Source organism: Pipistrellus kuhlii, unplaced genomic scaffold (assembly GCF_014108245.1).
Source record: "Pipistrellus kuhlii isolate mPipKuh1 unplaced genomic scaffold, mPipKuh1.p scaffold_m20_p_6, whole genome shotgun sequence".
NCBI classification, from domain to species: domain Eukaryota; kingdom Metazoa; phylum Chordata; class Mammalia; order Chiroptera; family Vespertilionidae; genus Pipistrellus; species Pipistrellus kuhlii.
Genome location: NW_023425562.1, coordinates 39,805,643 through 39,829,069, shown reverse-complemented (window position 1 = coordinate 39,829,069; position 23,427 = coordinate 39,805,643). Strand labels below are relative to the sequence as shown.

The 23,427-nt window shown below is 42.4% G+C and overlaps 1 long non-coding RNA gene across 2 annotated transcripts; it reads left to right on the top strand.

Annotated features, from left to right (window-relative positions):
* Positions 1–1,789: 1,789 nt before the first annotated feature.
* Positions 1,790–23,085, top strand: LOC118707443. Of its 2 annotated transcripts, XR_004984282.2 has the most exons (3): positions 1,790–1,851; positions 3,440–3,505; positions 21,371–23,085. It is a non-coding gene; the product is annotated as an uncharacterized LOC118707443 (long non-coding RNA). The 2 variants fall into 2 exon arrangements; XR_004984283.2 differs by lacking the exons at positions 1,790–1,851; positions 21,371–23,085 and adding an exon at positions 5,617–6,996 and having other exon boundaries at positions 2,459–3,505.
* Positions 23,086–23,427: the final 342 nt, after the last annotated feature.

Sequence of the window (23,427 nt, the reverse complement as noted above, 5' to 3'; positions counted from 1 at the left end):
AATGGAGAGTAATAGAGAGCCAGAAACATCAATGAGAGAGAATCATCGACCAGCTGCCTCCTGCACACCCACCCACTGGGGATGTGCCCGCAACCAATGTATGTGCCCTTGACTGAAATCAAACCTGGGACCTTTCAGTCCACAGACTGATGCTCTATCCACTGAGCCAAACCGGTTTCAGCCCAAGTACTACATTTCATCAGTTGTGTGAGTACCTTATAATAACAAAATAATCCTAATTCCCCACTCTAGTTCCTTATATCATTACTGTTATTTATTTCATTTATATGTAAGCATACATAGGCATAGGAATATTCATAAGCATACATAAATACATTGTTGCTATTATTATTTTGAACAAACTGTTATATGTTAGCTAGATAAAGAAAAAAAAACCCTTTTATCTACACTTATTCTTTCTTTGATGTTCTTTCTTTATGTAGGTCTGAGTTTCTGGCTTAGATTATTTTCCTTCTGTCTGTAGAACTCCTTTTCATATTCCTTACAAAGCTGGTTTGCCAGCAACACATTTCCTCAATATTTGTTTGTCTGAGAACCTCTTTATTTCCTTTTCACTTTTGAAGGATAATTTCTCAGAAATTCTAGTTTGGTGGTTTTCTTTTTCTCTCAACAGTTTAGAAATTGCCTTTTCACCTTCTTCTTACTTCATGGTTTCTGAGAAGTTAGATGTAATTATTATCTTTGTTCCTTTATAAGTAAGGTGTTTTCCCTTCCCCTTTGGCTGCTTGCAGGAGTTTATCTGCAATGATTTTCTGTGCTTTGAAAATGACATGCTCTGGTGTAGACTTTTTATTTTTTGCATTTATCCTGCTTGTTCTGTAAGCTTCCTCAGAAAATTTACGTAATGTTAAATGAGGTAAGAGCCCTTTGAGGCTGGTGCTATCATTGCTCACTCCCACGTAAGCTTGATTGGTGAGCTTGAGGCAGTGAGAGGTGAGTCACGTGGCCAGTATGTGGCAGAACAAGGTTTGCATTCAGGCAATTTTATTTCTGTTTTAAAGGCTCTATGGTTTGTGTAGACTTTATCTCAAGCCACCTCACATAATTTTGAAAGTGTTGTAGTGTGTCTTAACAAATGAAAATAAAATGCTGGCTTAACCTTAGTTAACTCAAATAATATTTATACTTCTAAAATATTTTTTCCCCCTCTGCTACTCCTGGTTACTCCAGTTTTGCTTTCTTTGTAGCCATTATTTGAAAAATCTCTCTGACTTTTAAGTATGCTTTTATATTCTTTTGTGTTTCTGATTGCCTTGTATTTTTCTCCTTTTCTTTTTCTTCTATTTTATGATTATTATTCCAAATGTTTAGAAGTAAAAAAAAAAAAAATGACCAGGATGCCTTCAAGACAATGGTTTGAATGAGCTGGCTTGATTCTCCTTTTTGATCTGTGTTTTCTCTTCATCCAAACATAGTTTCTGGGAGGTGCAAGGACTTGAGTCATTCATTTGGATTATTGTTGCATCATCAGGAGAGTGCCTGATGGGAATTGAAGATATCTAGAATCTAACCTCCCCTGACTTACTTGCTGTCGTTATGTGGGACTACATTTTGACTATGGTTTAAAGGTAATCCCTTAATTTCATGTTCTTTGCATCTTTTCTTCTCTAAAATAGTAGCCATGATCTTTCATCTCTCCTCCCTACCAGGATATTTTGAAGATGAATTATTATGAAAACAAAATGAAATTATCAATCTCTCCAGAGATGTTTTCTCTATAAACACAACAAACAAACAAACAACAACAACAACAACAAACCCCAAACCAAAAACAACAAAACCCTGGCTCTCATGAACTCTGTGGTCTTCATAGCTGTGCCTGGAGGGCAGGTAAGTAAGTAATTTCTCAATAAATGAGGTGTTTTGAAATTCCTTCCAGAGAAGTCTGGCATTTATTTTAAATTCACTTGGAGGCTGAGGAAGCCTGGAATCATTCCAGCTGGTTCTTGCTCTGCAGGTAAATATTGATTCCATGAATTAACAAGCTGTTTCAGGCTGGCTATTCACAGATTTGGCAGTTATGTTGCATTGTTCTTGAGTTACTTTGATCTTACTAGTATATCTTTGGGACTCCTGTAATATTGTAGGTCCCAATGCTTCATCTGAGTCAGCACATGTCTTTTAGTCATATGCAGCATACTAAACTGGGAGAAACAGTCTACCTGTTCAGAAAGGACACACATTGTGAACTTAGTAAGATGTTTAGAGGTGGGTGTTTCCAGATTGGTTGGTGACAATGTTGTGGAGGGTCCCTTGCTCTTCCTTTCCTTTCTCCCCAACATCGGTAGCATATTGAGGTCTTGTCTTTGGTTTTACTGCTTTGTGGTCAAGTCTTCCTTGGCCTCGTACGAGTGTAGAGGTAAAGGTCTTCAAGAGAAAAGAACATGCCTTCCACTTTCACCCGGGAACAAAAATCTTTCTCAGAACAAAAATCTGTCATCTGTTGGAGTAAGAGGAGGTGAGGTGTTATGGTTTCTTTGAGCTGCGAGGGTGGCAGGACAAGGGTGCACCTTGCTTTTTCAGCAACCACACTGAGAGACAGGTGGTCAAGGTGTTGTCATAATTACAATATAGCCAAAGTATTGACTGATTTTTTGTAGGCACTAGCTATGTGGCTTATAAGTATTATTTCAATTGGTTTTCAATGCAATCCTAATGGGAGGATATTCTCACCGTCTTTTTAAGAGAATGGGACAGAGAGGTCAGGCAGTTCGCTCTGGGTCACACAGCCATGAGCTGCAGAGACAGGATTTGTTCTTTTTGACTTTGAAACGTGTATTCTGGAGTTTTTTGAATGACCTCTTATAAGAACACTCTTCTTAACTTAGTGTGTTTGCTCACATGCTTTAAAAAAATCAATATTTAAGCAACCAGTTTTAACTTTTGACACATTTTGGAAACAGGAAGGAGATGGCTCTTGTAGAATGAGGAAACAGAAAATGCTGGTGTTCTGTGTCCCTTTTGATGGTGAAACTTCAGTGGTTTGGATTTGCTCTGGAAGGTCTTTCTTGAGAAAGTCTTGGCTCTTGGGTTTTCTATGTTGTTGGCAACGCAAAGACTCCTTCCTGTGAAAATGAGCTCCCCATTGTCCTGGGGAACAAATAAAGAATTATCTCACTGCCTGACAGCATTTCAATCATTGTTTATTTAAGTCGCAGATCTCTACATATAAAAAGGAGGGTGGGAATACTAATGGGTAAATTATTAAGGCAAAATGGGCATATTTCTTATTGTCTCTTGCCTAGAAGACCTTTTCCAAGAGTTCTGGCTCTTCCCACATAATCTTTGCGTATTTGTCTTCCTCCAGCTGCTGTCCGAGGCCATTTTTATTGTCTTTCTCAGTCATTTAGTGAATGAATTTGGAGAGATCAGTTACCTACTCAACCACCAACTCTTCATTCATTCTCCTTTCTGATAGAAAAACCATGTTGTTGGGATTGACCTCACCCAACATCCAAGGTTGGATCCCGATTGGTTTCAAACAGTAAATGCTTACTATTATTTCCAAAAATATTCATCATTGCAGAGTCCTAACCTTACACAAACAAGGGGCAGGTAGAGCCTGTGTATCTTCCCTGAGATCTCACAGAAAACCTTACCTGCACTCTAGCACAAACATTTAAAACATGATCCACCAAAAGGAGCAAATTTTCAGTCCCGGCCCCCACAGTCAGCACTGACAGCCTGGAATTTCTCTTAATATGGAATAAATTCCCCTTTGTTTAGTGCTCCAGTTTTCTTTTAGTCAGGTTACAGTACCCCCTTTTCATTTTAGCCGGTTTCTGAATGAGTGGCTCTCTTTTTCCTTTGCTTGATTCTCTGGATCTGGCCTGCTGATTCAGCACGTGGTTTTGTTATGGTGCAAGAGTTGAGTCAGCCCGATAAAGACCAGAAGTTATCTCTTCTTGGATGTTGAGTAAATGAGGAGTTAGTAGCCCTAAACACTCCTGGAAGCCACCTCCAGGGCAAGAGGAATCTAGCATAATATACACTTGCATTTATATTATGCTTAAAACTATATGTAGACAAGAAGATGGAAAGATATACAAAATAAAAACAATTGTTCATTGTTCAGCTATAAGGATACTTTTTATTAAACATTTATAAAAATTCTATAATTTTGCTTATTCTTATACCAAACCAATAAGCGTAACATAAGAAGTTGGTTTTATGTTTTTTTTCTTTTCTTCTTGTTCTGCTGGAGACAGATAAAATAAAAAGGGGGTTAATGTTTGTTGTGAAGGTAGCAATTTACAATGGAATCCTCCAGGGTCAGAGGCAAGCATCCAAGTTTATTTAGTGAAGCAGGCAAGTATGCCATACCTCCCACTCCTTTTTGAAACCACTGTGGCTGTTTGTTGAATTTATGTTTGCAATTTGATATGAGCCAGGGGGTCATATTAGTAAAGGAATGGTTTTAAAAAGAAAAACCACACTCAAGAAAAACTTCAGCCAATTTTTGGAACAAACCTAATTACTTATTCATGGATATCCTAGCTCACGGTGTCTGCACCATGCAGCTTGCTGACTGGAGCCCTTCTGAGAGAATTATTATTATTATTATTTTTTAATATATGGGGTGTCCCCTCCCCCCAAATATATATACACACACACTTTGAATAATTTTAAAGGCATTGCTTATTAAAATACAATTTCTTTCCAAAATTGAGCTATCAGCTGTTAAAGTGTGTATACATTTCTTTTGGACATCCCGCATTTTCATTCCTTGGATTTATGCAGGTTCGTGTTTTAAGTGCAGAGATGCGCAACCTTCACCGCCTTCTGTTGTCAGGAAACTCTTAAAGTCCGAGTTGACAGGGTCGGCATTTTATTCTTATTGTTTGTCCCAGTCATTTAATTGTGTGATTGGTGCTGGTGTGTTACATCAGTTCCTAAAGGATACCGGCTTTTATCTTAGGATGCAGAGTTTCAAATAGAGAACAGCCTAGGGTGACTGGACGAAAAAGGTCAATGGCAAACACAATTTCAAATAATAACCTTGAGACACTGCTGTCATGTGGAATGATAGGATAAGGAACATTTTATTTTAGCTTCTTTGACAATTTATGAAAATTAACATCAATGTTTAAAAAACTAGCTTAAACATAAGAATACGAGTTTTACAGATATGAGAAAAATACATTTACCTATATATAGAATATGAGCTTTTATCATATATATTTACTGCTATTATTTATCATCTTTGTCAGTTTTTTATTAGTACCAAATAATCTTTTGTATTAAATGTCCTATTAACTTTTATTATTATTATTTTTTAATAAGGTTTTTAAAAAATAACATTTTATTGATTTTTTTACAGAGAGGAAGAGAGAGGGATAGAGAGTTAGAAACATCGATGAGAATCATTGATTAGCTACCTCTTGCACATCCCCTACTGGGGATGTATCCGCAACCAAGGTACATGCCCTTGACCATAATCAAACCTGGGACCTTTCAGTCCGCAGGCTGACGCTCTATCCAATGAGCCAAACCGGTTTAGGCCTATTAACTTTTATTAATATTGCTATTCCTACATGTTTTTTTTTTCTTTCTTATTTACCTGGTGAATTACTGCCCACCCCTTTATTGTCACAGTTCCCATTTCAACATTTCCACAGCTCCCACCGCACAGACTTAGAATGGTGCTGATCTGGTTCTTCACTCCCTCTTGACCATACTTGCTCCAGAACATACTTGCTCCTCAGCATGGAGGGAAACTTTCATGCTTACGTGATTGAAAACACTGAAGATCCCGAATCCCACGATTTCCTGTGCTTCAGTGATGCACTTACGTGTTGGGCTAAGTAAGTGTGTATTCTTTCCAGTTGAATCCTTTGCCATGCTTGGTGCTGCTAAAGAGAAAGAAGATTCTGTCTGATCATGTGACTCAGAAACTTCATTCTGAATCAAGGTGTCAGGCGGACCAGGGTGGGTGCAGATGTGCTACCCAGGTCCACCCACACTAGTCCTACTTGCTTCTGGTTCTGAGAGGATGACCTCCAGAAATGAGCAGAGCTCTCTGGTCGTGCAAATCCTTCTGAATAACAACCCCTTTTGTGTCCGGGATGCACCAGATAGGATGTTCTTTATCAGCAAGCAGTCCATGTCCTTGAGAAAGGAGCTGGAAGTTCCAACATTACCCTCCTTATCTCCAACACAAAACCCCAAGGCTGAAGACAGCGGCAAATGTTTAGTTAATTTAATATTAGGTAATGAATTGGAGGAGGCCTTCCTGGTCCCACCCAAGGGTCCACCCCCCCTGGTTGGACTGGTTGCCACCCACTCATCTGTCATCTTGCTCAACTGTCACCTACACAAAGCCTTTCTTTCTACTCTCGGGGAGTGCCAATGGCTTCCTCCTCTGAGTCCCTCAGGCCTTTGTGTGTGCTATATTTAGAACTAACCACATTGTTCTGTGATGACTTGCTCAGACATCTGCCTCTCCCAGGAGGTGATGAGTTCCTCGGAGCCAGGGACTATGTCCTCATCATTTCTATACACCCATCTCCTTCTGCAGAATAAGTATTTGAGTCTGTTTTTAAATTTCTGAATTCCTCCCTGTGGTCCCTATTGCCATCGGCATAAAACTCCTGTCTTTGCTCTGGTGAGCACCTCAACACCGTCAGAGTGGACATCCCAGCTCCCCTGAGTGCTTTGGGCGCTCTTTCCCCTCTTTTCATCCATAATGTTCCCTCTGGTGGAAGGTATCTCCCCAAACATCCTTGCTCTGGGCTAGCCCTCCCTCTTTCTCCAGATCGGTTAGAAACACACCTTGGGTGCTCATTCCTAAAACATTCTGTGCTTTTCCCAACATGTGATTTTACACATGCTACTGTGATCTCCTTCCTGGTGTCTACTTTACCCCCTAGAGTGAAAGATCCTTGAGCCCATACTCAGTAAATATTTGCGGATTATATTCTTTACCAAGTCTGTGTAATGTATCATGGAACTTGGTAATAAAATAGAACAAGTGTGCAATGATTAAAAAACTTGAATTCTTATCTAGGTTCTGCTACTTATAGTGGGAGGAAAACAAACCAATAAAAGCTTGCCCAGTTGTAAGAGTGCTTTAGCAAAAAGTAGACATAAGCAAAGAAAAACAGCCCTGCCGGGAAGTAGGACCAAAGTACAAGGACAGCGAGGAAACAGACAAGTCAGCTTAGCAGCACCTGGGGTCCGCGAGGTCCAGCAGAAAGGGAACAGCAGCTCTTTATTTTAGATAATTTACTTGTTGATTGATTTTAGAGAGAGAGGAAATTGATTTGTTGTCCCACTTACTTATGCATTTATTGGCTTCTTTCTGTATGTGCCCTGTATGTGATCAAACCCACAGCCTTGGCATATCCGGATGACACTGTAACCAACTGAACTTCTTGGCAGGGCTGTAACAGCAACTCAATGGCCCGACCATGAAGGAGCCAGGATAGACCTGTGCTCAGGTGGAGTGGCACCAACACTACCCAAGGGATAAAAGGAAAGAAGAAGTTGTTGGTTTTGTATAAAAATAGGACATGGAGCCTGAGGTTTATTTATTGGTGTGCATGTCTGCCGTACATTCCCCTGGTGGAGCCGCTGGGACAAAGCTGTCAGCCCTGGGCCTTGCTGCATGGTGGGGACCTGGTGGAGCTCATGCTTCTGCAAGGCCAGTGACATGATGGAAATGTGACAGCTGCTTGGCCTGCTTGCCCTGGGTGTTGTCAACATGGACCACCTGAGCGAGAGCTGGCAGGTTCTGCAAAGCTTGGGCCTGAGCATCTTTCTTGGTAAAAATGAGGATGTAGACTTATATTATAAATTTTAGACAATAATTAGCCTTCCAAATTTTATATATATATATATATATATATATATATATATATATATAAATAAAATTTGGAAGGCTACATACACACACACACACACACACACACACACACACACACACACACACATATATATATATATATATATATATATATATATATATATATATATATATATATTTGCTTATGATTTCTGTCCGTGGCCATTCATGACATTGACTATAGTTCTAGGGAAAAAGATGTGTGTCTTGTGTCCTCTGTACCACTACTGAGCTGTTGTCCCGGCTGTCACACACAGTGGCTGTTGTAAAATGTAATTCACTCCAATACACATAGAGCCATTTCTCTTTAAATCTCTCTCCCTGGTGGGTGAGGCCCATAAAGCCTGTATTGGCACACCTTTCTTCCTTTTTAGCATATTTATTGAACAGTTATCTGTCCCTCACTGCATCAGGTTAGCACCGAGGACAGGGAGTCAAAGTAGAATGCTGCCTGAACAGTGAGGGGTCTTGCACACAGAATGACGATTAAGGGGGACTTATTGCAGTTGAAAGGGATCAGCATATTTGAGGTCCTGGCATTCAGGAGGCAGAGTGGTGGTGACTGATTGACATCAAATGCACAGGCTCTGAGTTCCAGTGCCTGCTCTCTTCTCTTTGCCTCTTACCATTTGTATGATTTGGAAAAGTTGCTTGCTTTTCCAAACCTCAGTCTCCTGACCTTGGAATGAGAATAAAGGTGTCTGCCTCCCTTCTGATGATATATATTTTTAAAAAATATATAAACATTATCAGGAAACACTGATGGTCTGCACCATGATAGACCTCCTCCTGAATCCTATCCTTACTCTGTTTTGAAAAATTACCTTTTGTCCATATGTTCAGTTAGTTTGATAATTCTATCAGCTTTAATATTACTATATTAGTCTATATTTGAATCTCAATTTTCTTTGTTTCTGGTGATCTATATATATTTATAATTCCTCTACTCTGGATGACTTCATCCTTTAAGTATTTATGCTGTCTACTGCAGATGTCTACCCTACTTAGTTAATGTTTACCTGAGTTAGACCTATTTAATTATTCAATCCAATTTAGACTTTGGCCCTAGTTATGCAAGCACTTTCATATTTCTCTCCATGTTATTTTGGACTTTTAGTCCTTGGAGAAAATTGCAATTAAAAATTTGTGAAGAAATATCAGGGGAGCACATGGTAAAGTATGTGATTGTCTAACCACCTGCTGTACACTTGAAACTAATGCACAATAAAAATGAATGTCAACTGTAATTGGAAAAAAATTGTGAAAATCAGTTCTCCATAAAGTAATAATAGCTATTAGTAAAAAACTACCAGTAGATTCACTTACCAAGTCTCTTTGAGCAAGAGGAAGGGGAAGAATGACAGGACTGTGACTTACTGACCCCTAACAGCATGAAGGGTTGGAGGAGGGGTTCCAACCTAGGCTTGGAAAGGTCCTCATTTATAAAAAAAGAGGTTGAAAATTTGAGTGAGAAAGAAACCCAAAATAATTTATCTGTATCATTGAAATAAAAAAACAAAACAAAACCCAACAGGACAGATCAGGTTTCATGATAATTTAAAATATACTAAAAATCAAATTAAATGTAATTAATTATGCTTTAAAATATTAAATGTGATGGAAAAAAACCTGAAACAAAATATAAATACTAAGCAAATAACACCATGTAATCTAATAAGCTTTAACAATGTAAACTGATGTTCATGCAGTAACATTCTAAATTGCCCACCAGGAGTGGTTATTAGGAATACTTGAGAAATAGCTGGTATAAGTGATGGGCGGTATCCGAGTGGCAGGTACGGGCAATGCTGGGGTGTGGTTGGGAGAAGCCATCACCTGACTTTTAAACTACGTCACATTTCATGTCTTAGAATGTGCCAGGATCTGACCTATGCCCTCGGATGACACAGATTAAAAATGAAAAGTTACAGCATAAGTTAGTATCGATAGTTGGGCATATCTGCTTTCTGATCTTAAGGTCAAAGAAAGAATGTACTATAAACAAAAATGATGAGGTCAACGAAACTGAGCACAGAGATGTTAAGAACTTTCCTGAGGCCACACAACTAGTGAGGGAGCGCTTACATTTGAGTGCATACTCCTGCTTAATGCTGACTCTCCTTGCCTTGCTACAAAGATGCAGAATGTAAATCCATATGCTAAGTACTCATTCATTTTAACTGCCATTTTTATAACCTTGATCTTAAGAAGTATTTCCTTGATGTACCAACAGTTTGAGTTTCTCTTCATGGTTATAAGAATTATCTTTACAAAGGAGCCCACTGTGCCTCTCAGATATCTATCCCTTGAGTTTGCCTTATCTGAACCAGCAGGTGGTCCAGATCCTCAGTATTTCTGACCAGGGTTACTGCAGCAGCATCTGGCTCTTCTTCCTGCCCAGTATTTCCCCATTTCACCCTTTTCCTACAGGGCAATCAGTCATCGTGCTAAAAGCCAACCTGATTTCATTTGTTGATTTCATCACCACCAGCAATTCATCAATATCATGGAAAGAGTGAGTGAATGAATGAATGGAATGAATGAAATAGAAGACTTTTATTAGCTATAATACTCTCTCCATTAGGTAGTACTTAGATAAACACTACCACATTAGACTCTCTCTCTCTCTCTCTCTCTCTCTCTCTCTCTCTCTCTCTCTCTCTCTCTCCCTCCCTCCCTCTCTCTCTCTCTCTCTCTCTTAAAATATATTTTATTGATTTCTTGTGAGAGGAAGGGAGAGAGGTAGAGAGTTAGAAACATCTATCACCTGCCTCTTGCACACCCCCTACTGGGGATGTGCCCGCAACCAAGGTACATGCCCTTGACCAGAATCGACCCTGGGACCTTTCAGTTCTCAGGCTGACACACTCTCCACTGAGCCAAACCGGTTTAGGCTAGACTTTCTCTTTTGTTTCTAGGTTTTTTGTTTTTTTTTTACTAGCAGTCTCTTCCAGGGACTTAATTCTTTCAATATTTCATTTAGTCCATCAAGTGATATTCTGGGACTTAAGAAGTAAAGTGAACAGTAGTGTTAGTGTGGTTTACACTCTAAGGGCACTTTATACTCTTCATTTTCAAATTGCTGTCCAATTTTCAGCAAATGGTTATAAAAAAAATACTGGTCTCAATCCCACATGGCTAGATCTAAGATATGTTTTTCTCTTAATTTTGTTGCTTATCTAATATCCATAAACATTCACCACACTCATGCCTTTCACTATAACCATCATCGTCATCATCCTTCTTATTAGTCAGCCATCATGTGACTCTTGAAGCCTCCCCACCTTGACCCTTCACTCACCATTATGAACTGAATTGTGCCCCACCCCCCAAGTCATACATTTGAAGCCCTAACCCCCAATGACTGTATTTGGAGTTAGGGCCTTGAGGGAGGTGATTAAGGTTAACTGAGGTCATAAGGGTGGGCCCTAATCTAATAGGACTGATAAGAAGAAAAGGACTCCCCAGAGGTCACTCTCCATGCGAACGTGTAGGAGAGGCCATGTGAGGACCAGTGAGAAGGCAGCTGTTTTACAAGCCTTACCAGTAAGCAATCCTGACACCTTGATCTGGGACTTGTAGCCCCTAGAACTGTGAGAAAATAAATCTGCTATTTAGGTCCAGTCTGTGGTCTTCTATTATGGCGGGCTGAGCTAAGGCACTCACATTGCCATGTGAATCAGCAATCCAGCACCTCCCACTTTCTTCTCTTCTTCCTAGAACACCCAGGTGGGGTTGTGTTTCACCTGGAGCCCAGCATCTTCGTCACTGGGCTTGCAGGGAAGAGAGTGGGCGAGAGGTGGGTGAAGACACAGGACAAGAGGGAATAAGGACTCTTGGGTGCCCAGAAAGTATTGGGATTTCCAAGAAGGAAGAGGGAATGAGGGTAGGCTAATGGAGAACGTGAAGGAAGGAAGGCAGTCATTGTGTGGTGTGGACATCTGGGCAAGGAGCCCCCCATTCATGGATCAACTGCTCTGACATAGGCTTCCCAAGACAGTGGGCTCAGCGATCGTGGTTGGAGGAGGTCTTGTGAGTAAAGCAGCGGCAGCTGCCCTTCTTTCTGGGTAGTCCTGATTACCTTAAACACACACATGGATTTACCTTCAGTTTTGAGCCTAAGACAATATCAGCAATAACCTCCCCTTAACAGTATCTGGCTTGTAATTTTATAACTTAGAGGGAAAGGGAAAGTTTCTTGTACCAATAAGTTTCATTCACGAACACAAAATATGTTTCCCCAAAGAAGGGTTGAGGAAACGGGAAGTCACTGGGTGAAGACGAAGGAGATGATGCTAATTAAGTAGAAAAAGGAACAGAAAGTAGAGAACAGTGCGTGGAGGTGAATGTCAGGACACTGGGCAGCAGCTTCAGGATTCTGTTCCAGCCCATACACTTCAGTTCATCAGAACTCAATAAAATAGAAATGGCACAGTCATCATTTCCCATGCTTCTTAGTCAAGTATGACCTTAGTACTGCAGTAACGAGGTGGGGAAATTTGAACTAAGTGGCCACATTTCATTCATTCTTCACCTTCTCCAAGATTTGGTCTGTGGTTTTCCCAGGACAGCAGTGTGGGTTCCCATTTGGTGTGTTGGGACCATGCTCGCTTCCACCTTCAGGCCTCCTAACCTCCAAGACAGCTGCAGGCTGTCCGTTGGACCAGATAATGTTGTCGTTGCTATGTTTGGTGTCGGGGCGTGGGAGCTAGACTTATGGGGAGATCACTTCCTACTAAGTTATATAAATAACTGACCACCGTGTTGTACACCTGAAACTAGTATAATATTGAATGTCCACTGTAATGGAAAACAAAACAACACTCCTAAACCATCACCTAAAAGGACACAAACCCTGATAGTTGCTACATTGTTCATGCTTTAGTGGACAGGTGAGGCCATGGGAGCTTGTCAACACAGGTGGGTGAGGAGGATCTGAGGGAGCTGTAAATGTGGTTGGGTAAAGAGTTAATTATTATTCCTTCTTAGGTGCTTAAGGGTGTTTCTGTTTTTTTATACCCAAAGCCATAGGGGCTGGAGTTCGTCACCATGGGCTGTGGTTGTTCAGCATTAGATGATTTAGAAATGGGTAAACCAAGGAACATTCCAGAGACCAGGACACTGAGTGTCTCCCCTCGACTCTTCTTTGGGTTATTCTCAGTCCAGCTGGATGGCCCTCAGCCTCAGATGCAGCTCAGATGGCAAGGTGTGGACGTGATGGTGTGGGTGGGTGGCTGCTGCCTAATCTTTCATGAGTTATTTCTCCCACAGGGGTACTAAGTGGGTGCCACTGATGGAACCATGCGGCACTGCCCTTCCAGACCCCTCCAAGGCTGTAAGAACTTTCCATCTCAGTTACCAGAAGAAAAAAAAAAATTAAGCTCTTTTCCCTTTCTCTGGACACAATTTTCCAACCAGGTTTAGCTTATTTGTGATCCCAGGTTTTGAATAAAAATAGCTCACTTGCTAGGGCTCAGCCATCTCTTTGACAAAGCAATCAACCAGGCTCAGGAGGTGAGCTCTTTTTTTTTTTAAATATATTTTATTGATTTTGTACAGAGAGGAAGGGAGAGAGATAGAGAGTTAGAAACATCGATGAGAGAGAGTCATCGACCAGCTGCCTCTTGCACATCCCCCACTGGGGATATGCCCGCAACCAATGTATTGTACATGCCCCCGACCGGAATTGAACCTGGGACCCTTCAGTCCCCAAGCCGACACTCTATCCATTGAGCCAAACCGGTCTCGGCATGGAGGTGAGCTCTTTTAAATCTCCCCAGGGGACAGGACACCTCCAGGGTGGCAGTGGGCAGGATGTGGTGATGGCAAATCCCTTGAGATGTGCTCCAATTCACTCCAGATCTGACCGCCCTGCACCACTCATGGCAGTGGACTCAGAGTGTAAAGTGTCTACGGTCAGGGTTGCTAGGCCACCAAATACTCTCAGGGAGATGAGAAAGGAGCAAATGCTGCTTGCTGGAGTGGATGAGGGGCAGGGCTCTGTGTGTAACCATGACAATACAGTGATGGGCAGGCCTTTCTACAGTGTTCCTGGTGCTGAGAGACAGATGTTATTTACTTCCTGATTCTTTTCTTTAATCAAAATTTTATTAGTGCATGGTATCAGGGTTAGGCAGAAAATGTATATATAATACACATTCACTGAGAGATTGCCAAAGAGCTTACTTTCTATAGGACAAAAATGACCAAGTTTTCAATCTGTGAAGGTTACTCTTCCTAATTATGAAAAATATATGTATTCCTTAAAAAATATATTTACTCCGAAAGGAATTCAGACAATTAAAAATGTAGAAAATAACAAAGTGGAATTACCCCATACTCACTCCCTTCAGATATAGCCACAGTTTACAGGTTATATATTTAAAAAATCTTTTTAATATATTTAGGAATTTTTGAAAAACTTAAGAGAGCACTAAAAATTCAAAGGACATGAAAGTATTGATCTCCCAGTTAAACAAAACTATCTCAAAACCTTTCCCCAATTCTATTGCAATATGCCATAGACATGACCTATTTCCCTAGAAGGATGTTATTGGTTAACTCATAGATGAGACTTGTACAGATAGCAGCCCCGGAGGGAGCAGGCATGACCCTGACGGAGTCTGCTTGTCTGAGCTGCATTCACGGAACCTACATCTGAATCACTTATCTTTGTGATTGCTCATTCAGGTAATGCCACAATAGACCTTCTGAAACACACTCTCTCAGGATCCTCAAGCTTGAAATTGAGGCACTAATCCCTGACCCATAAAGCACTGACCCCACAATGTAGTGGCATCTTGTTTTCTGAAGGTCTGAGAGATGGCTTACGAGGCTGACTAAGTGGTGACACACTTATCGGGAGAGGCAGCAGGTTCCCTCCTCCATGGAGCTGGACAGAAAGGATGTAAGGACGCCATGGTGTGTTCGGGGACTTTCCCCCACTGAAGATGTCATGTAAATAGTTATGGATGGGACATTTAAGCAGAGATCATACTTGGAAGAATTTTGTAGGCCATTGTAAGGAATGCCTTTGCTCTCTCTGTTCCATCTCCCCAGAATGCTTTCCCTCTGAATTTGCCTGTCAAAATATTAATCCATGCTTTATAGCTGAGCTTAAATCTCAGATTCAGTGTAAGGTCTTTGATAAGAATATTTTTCTCATTGTTCTTTTTTACTAACACTTTTTAGAATGCAAGCTTTGTTTTTTTATTTTTATTTTTTATTTATTTTTTAAATATATTTTATTGATTTTTTTTTGCCCTCCTCCCTCCCTCGCATACATACCCTCTCTCCCCAGAGTTTTATGTCCATTGGTTGTACTTATATGCATGTACACAAGTCCTTCGGTTGATCTATTATCTCCCGCAGATCTTCCTCCCCTCCCCACTGTAATTTGACAGTCTGCCTGTTGCTTTACTGTCTCTATATCTGTCTCTTGGTTCATCAGTTTATAATGTTCTTTATCATCCACAAATGAGTGACTTTGTTTTAATTATAGTGAATTGTCATTATCTGTTTCCTTCACTTGAGAGCAAACTTCTTAAAAGCAACAATTAGTGATATGTGTAGAAACTAAGTTAGTTCAGTGAGGTATAAGTAGATGTTCAGTTCATATACATTGAATGAACTTACATAGCAGTCCATACTGGAGTGTGAGGATAATTACATTGTTTGACGACAACATTAGTCATTTCCACAGGGGACTCTTTATAGCGCTGGAGCACCTAGAAATTAGAAAAAACATGGTTCTCATCTCTTAAGGTGGCTGCCTTCATTTCCACCTGCCTCTGCTGAGTGATGGAGCCAATCTTTACTAAGTTATTATTGTTCTTACTTTTCTCAGGATTAACAATTCATTGGCCAAGATATGTCAGTTGCCTTTGCTTTTGTTCTTTTTCTTCACCTTCTAATTGTGCCATTGAGCACTCCAGTATTGGCTTGCTTAGACACAATTAACACCCTGACCCATAGGTCATTCCTTCGCCCACTTCATACAAATGCTTCTTTGAGCAAGGATCACACTCTTTGTAGCTTTGTTACACTTCAGTAACAACACCTGGGTGTTGGCTGTCCCTCTTGGGAGAACAGGATGGTCAGAGCATTCAGGTTCATATATCTTACCTAATACACAAACATGTAACTTGACTGTACCTTGGCTACACCCATAGCTAATTGGAGTGACTATGCAAATTAACCCCCAAAATATGGTGGTTTATTTGCATATATAGGTACCGAGCACCTGAGTCCCAGGAACATCCTGGCACCCAGGTCACTGTGAGATAAGGCCTAGTGCAGGAGCGGACCCCCTGCGATCAATCGCAGGGAGCTGGGGCTCCATTCCTGCTCTAGAGTCTTTTGTTTTGGGCAGGCCTGGGCAGGAGTGGAGCTGGTGATCAGAGGGAGCCGGAGAACCCCTGCCCAGTTCTAAAATTTTGGCCAGAGGCATTAGGCTTGGGCAGGGCCCAGTGGCGATTGGTGTGAACTATAGAGGAAACACCTTTTCTGACTGCACATTGGCTAAGCTTCCTGTATGCCACTGGTAATATTATTAGTAATTTGGGTAATAAGAATCCAAAAAGGTGATCTAGGCTTTTTCCACCACACTTCTGGGGGAAAAAAAACAAAGGTCCACTGCTGGAGGGCTAAGAAATGTCATATCCTGCCGTAGCCAGTTTGACTCAGTGGATAATGCCTCAGCCTACTGACAGTAAGGTCTGGGTTCAATTCTGATCAGGGGCATGTACCTAGGTTGCAGGCTCCTCCCTGGCCCGGGCCCAAATCAGGGCTCATTCAGGAGGCAACCAAACAAAGTGTTCCTCTCACTTTGATGTTTCTCTCTGTCTTTCCCTTTCTCTTCCACATTGTCTAAAAGTGAATGGAAACATACCCTCAGGTGAGGATAAGAAAGAAAGAAAGAAAGAAAGAAAGAAAGAAAGAAAGAAAGAAAGAAAGAAAAAAGAAAGAAAGAAATGCATATTATATGAAAGTCACATCTTAAAAATGCTTGAAGAAAGTTGTCATTTTTTTCTTGGTGAAGGGACTGGAATTCGTATTGATGAAAATACCTTGGCAGCTGCAGTGACTGGCCGTGGCTACAGCAATGGGGTGAAGGGGCTGGTGCCTTCCCCCGATCAGCCAGTATGCCTCCCACAAAGGGAGGCCAGACTGCAGCTTAGCCCCCCTACCCATGGGGAACGGGCATAAGCCATCAGTAGGATATACTATGAGGGCTCCTAGTATGTGAGAGGGGGCAGGTTGGGCTGAGGGGATTTTGTGCACTGGGCCCCTAGATTGTGTGTGTGTGTGTGTGTGTGTGTGTGTGTGTGTGTGTGTGTGTAATTGATTTCAGAGAGGAAGAGAGAGTTAGAGAAAGATAGAAATGTCCATGACAAGAGAGAATAACGAATCGGCTGCTACACTGGGGATGGACCCCTCAACCTGGGCATGTGCCCTGACAGGGAATGGAACCTGGTTCATAGGTCAACGCTCAACCACTGAGCCACACCTGCCAGGCAAAACATTTAGTTTTGAGCTCCATATTTGATGACCAAAGAATGTATTTATTCGAAATATCACCTGCTCCAAACTGTGACATTTTACTCTGTGAGGAACCCGAGAGCAGGCCTGAGATGAAAGGACAGGTCTCCGGTCTGCAGCGCAGGCCAGCAAAGCACCGTCTCTCCAGGTGCAAAGGTCTCCCTTTGGAAGATAATCAGGTAGGTGTATTTCCGTCTTCTAAGATTTGCTCCAATTTGCATATCAGGCAACCATCAGTTTTATCATTGTTTCTTCATTTGGAGACAGACCCAGCAAGTCTTGGTCAAGCCCTATGATTCATTTCCTTACTTTCAAGCAAAGGTCAGACAGCTCCCCGTTCAGAGTTCTGCCAAGCGCTCCCCTTGGGGGAGGGGTGCAGCCGGTGTCCTCTTGACCTAAAAGGGCTCTGGTCGGGCCATGAGTCATTAATTCCCCAATGTCTTTTCCAAGCGCAGATAAAACCCCGTCCATTAAACGACGGGGCAAGGTATGGAATGACGGTTGGCACTGCTCTCGGAAAAAAAGTACATTTCCTTTTCCAAAGTAAAATATTTATTTTTATTGGCTCACAAATAAATAGGAGGGCTAATAGAAACTAACAAAAGGGAAGTGCACTTTGGAGAACTGGCCTCGTCTAAAAATGAAGAAAAAGTACTGAGCGGTGGGAAATTTTTACATCAGTCCTCTTGTGACTTAGAACCATTTTATAGGCTTATAAAGTTTGCTAGAATGAGTAGCTCCATGGATTGATTTAGAATTATAGGGATTCAGAGCTGGGGGGAGAAGGGGGCATACTTTAAAATGTAGCTGATTCAACCCCCCTTATAGTGCTGATGGGGCGGGGGGGAAGGGCCACAGTGTTCAGAAGCAGGACCAGTTTCCAAATTCTTGTATACCTCCAATCAAAAAGTTCAGGTGGATCTCAAATCTTGAGGGTTTGGGCTTCCAGAATGATGGAAACTCAGCAAAGAAGCTGCGGTGGCTGGCTGACCTGCATCACCTCTCCTGTGACGGGGGTTTGACCCACGTTCCCAGGGCATCCAGGCTGGGGAAGAGGGCATCCCTCTGAGAGACTCTATGCTCTGAGGCTCACTAGGTTTGTCAGGACTTCTGGGTGGGTGGGGGTTCAGGCTCTCTAGACCTCTGGGTGTCTCTCAAATGTTCAGGTTGGTTGTGGGCTTTCTAGGAAACTGGAGCTACTCTGAGAGTTTGGAACGTAGAAGGTGATGCTTAGGATGAATACTTCTACATATTAATACATTACTCCTCTGCTTAGAAATCTTTAAACGCCTTCATTGCTAACACCGATGTTTTAAAATGTAGGTTTCATTATTATTCAGGCCTGGTGATCAGCAGCAATTGCCACTGAAAAGCTGTTGTGTTACTCACAGTTCCCAGAAGAGGGGGCACTCAGAGCAGGGCCACATGAGCAGCTAGGTGGTCAGGAACCCGGAGCCAAGTTAGCAGCCTTTCCCGTGGTTTCCTCCCGGAAAGAAAGGGCAGGCTGGGCAAGTGCGCTAAGACCAGCTTGTTTTAATATATTCAGGGGCCTCTGGGGGAGGGGCGGGGAGAGGGGGAAGAAGCTGCCTCTTATCTGGTGCCGACCCTGTGACGATTGGGGCCTGGAAATACCTTGTTGCCTCCTGGGGTGTGGCCTCTGGTGGGGTCATTTGTGTAGGAAAGATGGGCAGTCTGCTGCCGTGTTTCAGAATCAGCCAGCACCAGAGGTCAGCAAGGCCCCTGATGCCAGAGCATCAAGAATTCAGACAATGCAGAATCCACAGTCTTGGCATTTGCAGAAGGGAGCACTCTAGACAGTTTTCCTGGTAGATGAGGGTCCTGTCGCCCAGGCTGGGGGCTGCTGTGCATGGCACCTCATTGGCAGCCCATAGAGTAAGCATGACTCTCAGGGAGGAATGCTGCTGCAAAGAAAGCCATTAGTCTTTACTGAACACTGTTCTGCCAGCTGGTTTAACTGTAAAACCCTTTTGTAAAACGTGATGCAGTTTGAAAGATGTCCCAGCCTGGCCAGCATGGCTCAGTGGTTGAGCATCAACCTATGAACCAAGTGATCACAGTTGGATTCCCAGTCAAGGCACATGTCCCGGTTGTAGGCTTGAGCCCAGTGTGGGGCATGCAGGAGGCAGCCAATCGGTGATTCTCTGTCATTGATGCTTCTATCTCTCTACATTCCTCTCTGAAATAAGCAAAAATATATTAAAAAAATAAAGATATCCGAATGTGGGGTTTTCGACTTAGAATCTAGACTTTGCTTTCAGCTCAATCTGGAATTCAAATTTGCTTGTAAGAACCAGACATGGCAGACAGGCTGGCTTAATTTGAGCCGACATAGCAGCTTTCCCCATACCTGCCTCTAAGCTGTGCCCGAACTGGGTTTTCCCTGTCCAGAACTGAGCCCTGTGCTTTGTACTAATCCACGTCATTCCCACACCACCTCCTCTTGGAAGTCCTCACCAGCCTCCCATGCTTCCTACCTTGTGTTGGATACTCTTCTGAGCGTGTCACAGCATTACTAACCTCGTCATCACAACAGCCCTGCAGGCAAGATCTGTTTGCATCCCTAGTTTAAAGATGAGGAACTTGAAATGCAGAGGTGCTGAGTGACTTGTCCAAGGCCACGAAGCTAAAAAGTGTCCCGGATATCATCTCCAATTATTGCTATTTGAAAAAATGAAATGGGAGCCACATAGGCACCTTCTAACAGATAGGTGGTGTTAATATGTGCTTTAAATCAGAGGGAATCTCTCCCTCCTCCTCTCCTCCTCCTTCTTCTTCTCCTCCTCCTTCTTTTCCTCCTCCTCCTTTCCTTATGTATACTTTTTTCTAGTTCTTTATCTCCCAAATAAGGATTTTCCAGTCCCCTTTGCAAGTTCTTAAAGAGCCCTATGTGTTGGGACTTTGAGATCTCAACCAAAGGCCTGGCCTGGCACCAGCACTGATAACTTCTTCTGGGGAAGGTTTATAAACAGGTCTTGCAGCACCAGACAATTAAAGGGGCAGTGGCAAGATTCAGATTGCTAGCCCTCAAAATGTCTCATTTTCTCCATCAGGAGGACTTACTGATCAGTGTCTGGCTCATAATAAGCAATATACTCTCATAATAGCTGTCACTGTTATTGCCCTCTGCTTAATTTCCTTTGGCTGAGAACATGCCCCTGAGTGACAGGTATCCTGCAGAAGCCATTTGGAAGTTCTGATGTCACATGTAGAAGAATGAGAAAGTTGGCATTTACCATTTGGCTCCAAATCCCCAATTGGATCCTTTTAAATTTAATTTTATTATTTACCTATTCATTTTTAAAACATATTTTTACTGATTTCAGAGAGGAAGGGAGAGGGAGAAAGAGATAGAAACATCAATGATGAGAGAGAATATTGATTGACTGACTCCTACACACTTCTACTGGAGATTGAGCACGCAACTCAGGCATTTGTCCTTGACTGGAATCAAACCAGGGACCCTTCAGTTCTCAGGCTGACACTCTAGGGACTGAGTCAAACCAGCTAGAGCTCCTTTTATTTAAAAACTTTATTCCAGTTTTATTGAGATATAGCATTGTGTTCATTTTATTTTTATTTATTTATTTTAAAATTTATTTTTTTTTACATTTTTATTTCAGAGAGGAAGGGAGGGAGAGAGAGAGAGAGAGAGAGAGAGAGAGAGAGAGAGAGAGAGAGAGAGAGAGAGAAACATCAATGCTGAGAGAGAATCAATGATTGGCTGCTTCCTGCATGCCCCCAACTGGGGATGGAGCCTACAACCCGGGCATGTGCCCTGACCTGACTGGGAATCGCACCATGACCTCCTGATTCCTAGGTCACTGCTCAAGCACTAAGCCACACCAGCCAGCAACATTGTGTTCAGTTTAGATGGACAATATCTTGATTTGTTATCTTGTGAAATGGTCATTTTCAAAGGCCTGTTTTTCATCACCACCTTTCCAGGGCTGCCTGCCAGGCTGGCTTTCGACAAGTACCTGGGACTTTGCTGCAGGCCAGCGGATGGCCTTTCACAGGGAGGAGCCTTCAGCCACAGGCAAGGCAGCCACACTGCTCATGAACACCCAGTGGCTCCAAGGCCTATTGAGGCAAGAAGCCCGTTTTCTAGGTAGCTGCCCTCGGATGCCAACAAGTGTGTTTGATTATCTTTTGTCATGGAGGAAGACACAGAGGAGGGAAGAGGTTTCCCCAGCTTCCGCTCCTGAATCCGTGATGAGGTGTCTCGATGCCCAGGCCATCACCTGCCGGGCCCTGGACAAATATGGTCACTATACTCACTCATCCAGCACCAGGCCAAGGTGAGGTGCTTGGGACAATCTCTGATTTCTTCCCTAATTCTTTTTCCCTGGTGCTCCTGGCAGTGGCAGGAAGACAGATTCATTTGCCAGCATCGGTATTTTCTTCATTTGCTTTGACAAGAGGGCAGCAAACTGTCTCCGGGGAAGAGCTGTCAGTTGCTGCCTGTAAACCTGAGACAAGGGCATCACCAGGGTAACCTCCTTGCAGAGGGGCCCTGAGCTGCTTTGAGGTGTGGGGAAGGGTTGTGGGAGCGGCCGGGAGGATGTTTTCTTTACACGGCTGCCTCCACACGCTGGCCATGGCCATCTGGTGGAGACTGCCTGCAGTTGTCCCACCAACAGGAAAATGATGTCTTATGTTAGGAAGTATCAATGAAGAACTCACATTTCAGAGTGTTGACGTGCACAGATACTTTGTGTCCTTTACTCCAACTCACCTGTGTGCCTCACCTGTGTGACTGCAGAGTCCTCCGAGGGGACAGGCCTGGCCCCATGTGCTTCCTCCATTCCTGGAAGAGAGCTCAGGACGTAATAGATGCTCAGTAGATGCTGGTTCCATAAGCAAATTAATGGATGTTCTAAAGGTTTCATAGGTGGCCCAAAGGGATAGATAGTTTCCTAGGACCCAAAACTACTAGGAACAAGAAGTCAGAAGTGGTTGTCTCAGGTGAAATTTCCAACAGTGTAGGACATTTCTGACTTCCACGAAAGAATTCTGATTTGGTCCATGTACCTCGGAATAATATCTATGTTATACTAGTAAGAGGAAGCCACTTATCTTTTGGTGAGTAGGATTTTATGGACTTCGGTACCATTACAACAGAATGGTACATATATTGGGAGAATATATACCCCTGCTTTTCCTTGAAAGGGTGTTCCTTAGGCTAATGAGAATCTCAGTCTAGTAGGTAGGTCTAAGAATGGAGATTCAGTATTGAGTAAATGTTGAGAAAAGAGTTGAGGGAAGGTGCCATGAGGAATAATTTGTGAGGTTGAATCAATCAAAGCTACTCTGTTTAATTCCAATCTGAACAATCAATGTGTTAAGTCATCTCAACAATTTATTCAAATCAATACTCATACAAAAGAGGTTGAGTGCACATATGCAGTCCGGTTCCTGAATCACAATTCAGGGGGTTTCATATATGCACTTATGGTCAGAGTTGGGTAGACAGAGGAGATATTTTGCTTTCCTCAGCACCTTTATCTTAAACGGTACTGCAGGTATGTGGCTGATGTCCAAATGTCAAGGTGAAACTCTCTTGCCTGTGGCCATTTAGTTCCAAAATTGTAAGAGAAACTGTTATTTTTTTTATGGATGCTTTAAAAAACCCTGACAGATTAAATACTCAATAAGCCTTACCTAGTATCAACTGTGTATGTGTCCACGTCATTGGCTAAACTAATATTTACTGCTCACTTCTCTTAGCACTGCACCTGTATTGACTTATTTCATTCTTGAAACCCTCTGTGAGGAAGTTATGATCATTCTCTCATTTTAAGATAAGGATGTGGAAGCAAGTGAGGGTGGCTGATCACACACCTCCTGAGTGACCAAGCCAGGGTGCCCAGGCAACCGATCCTGTGTCCACACTTCACTGCTGAGTTCTGCTACCTGGGATTCACATAGGGCCCCTGGTTAGAAGCCACATCTGTTGTTTCTAAATATGTTCTTTCAGGGAGATTATGGAAGGAAGTCCATGT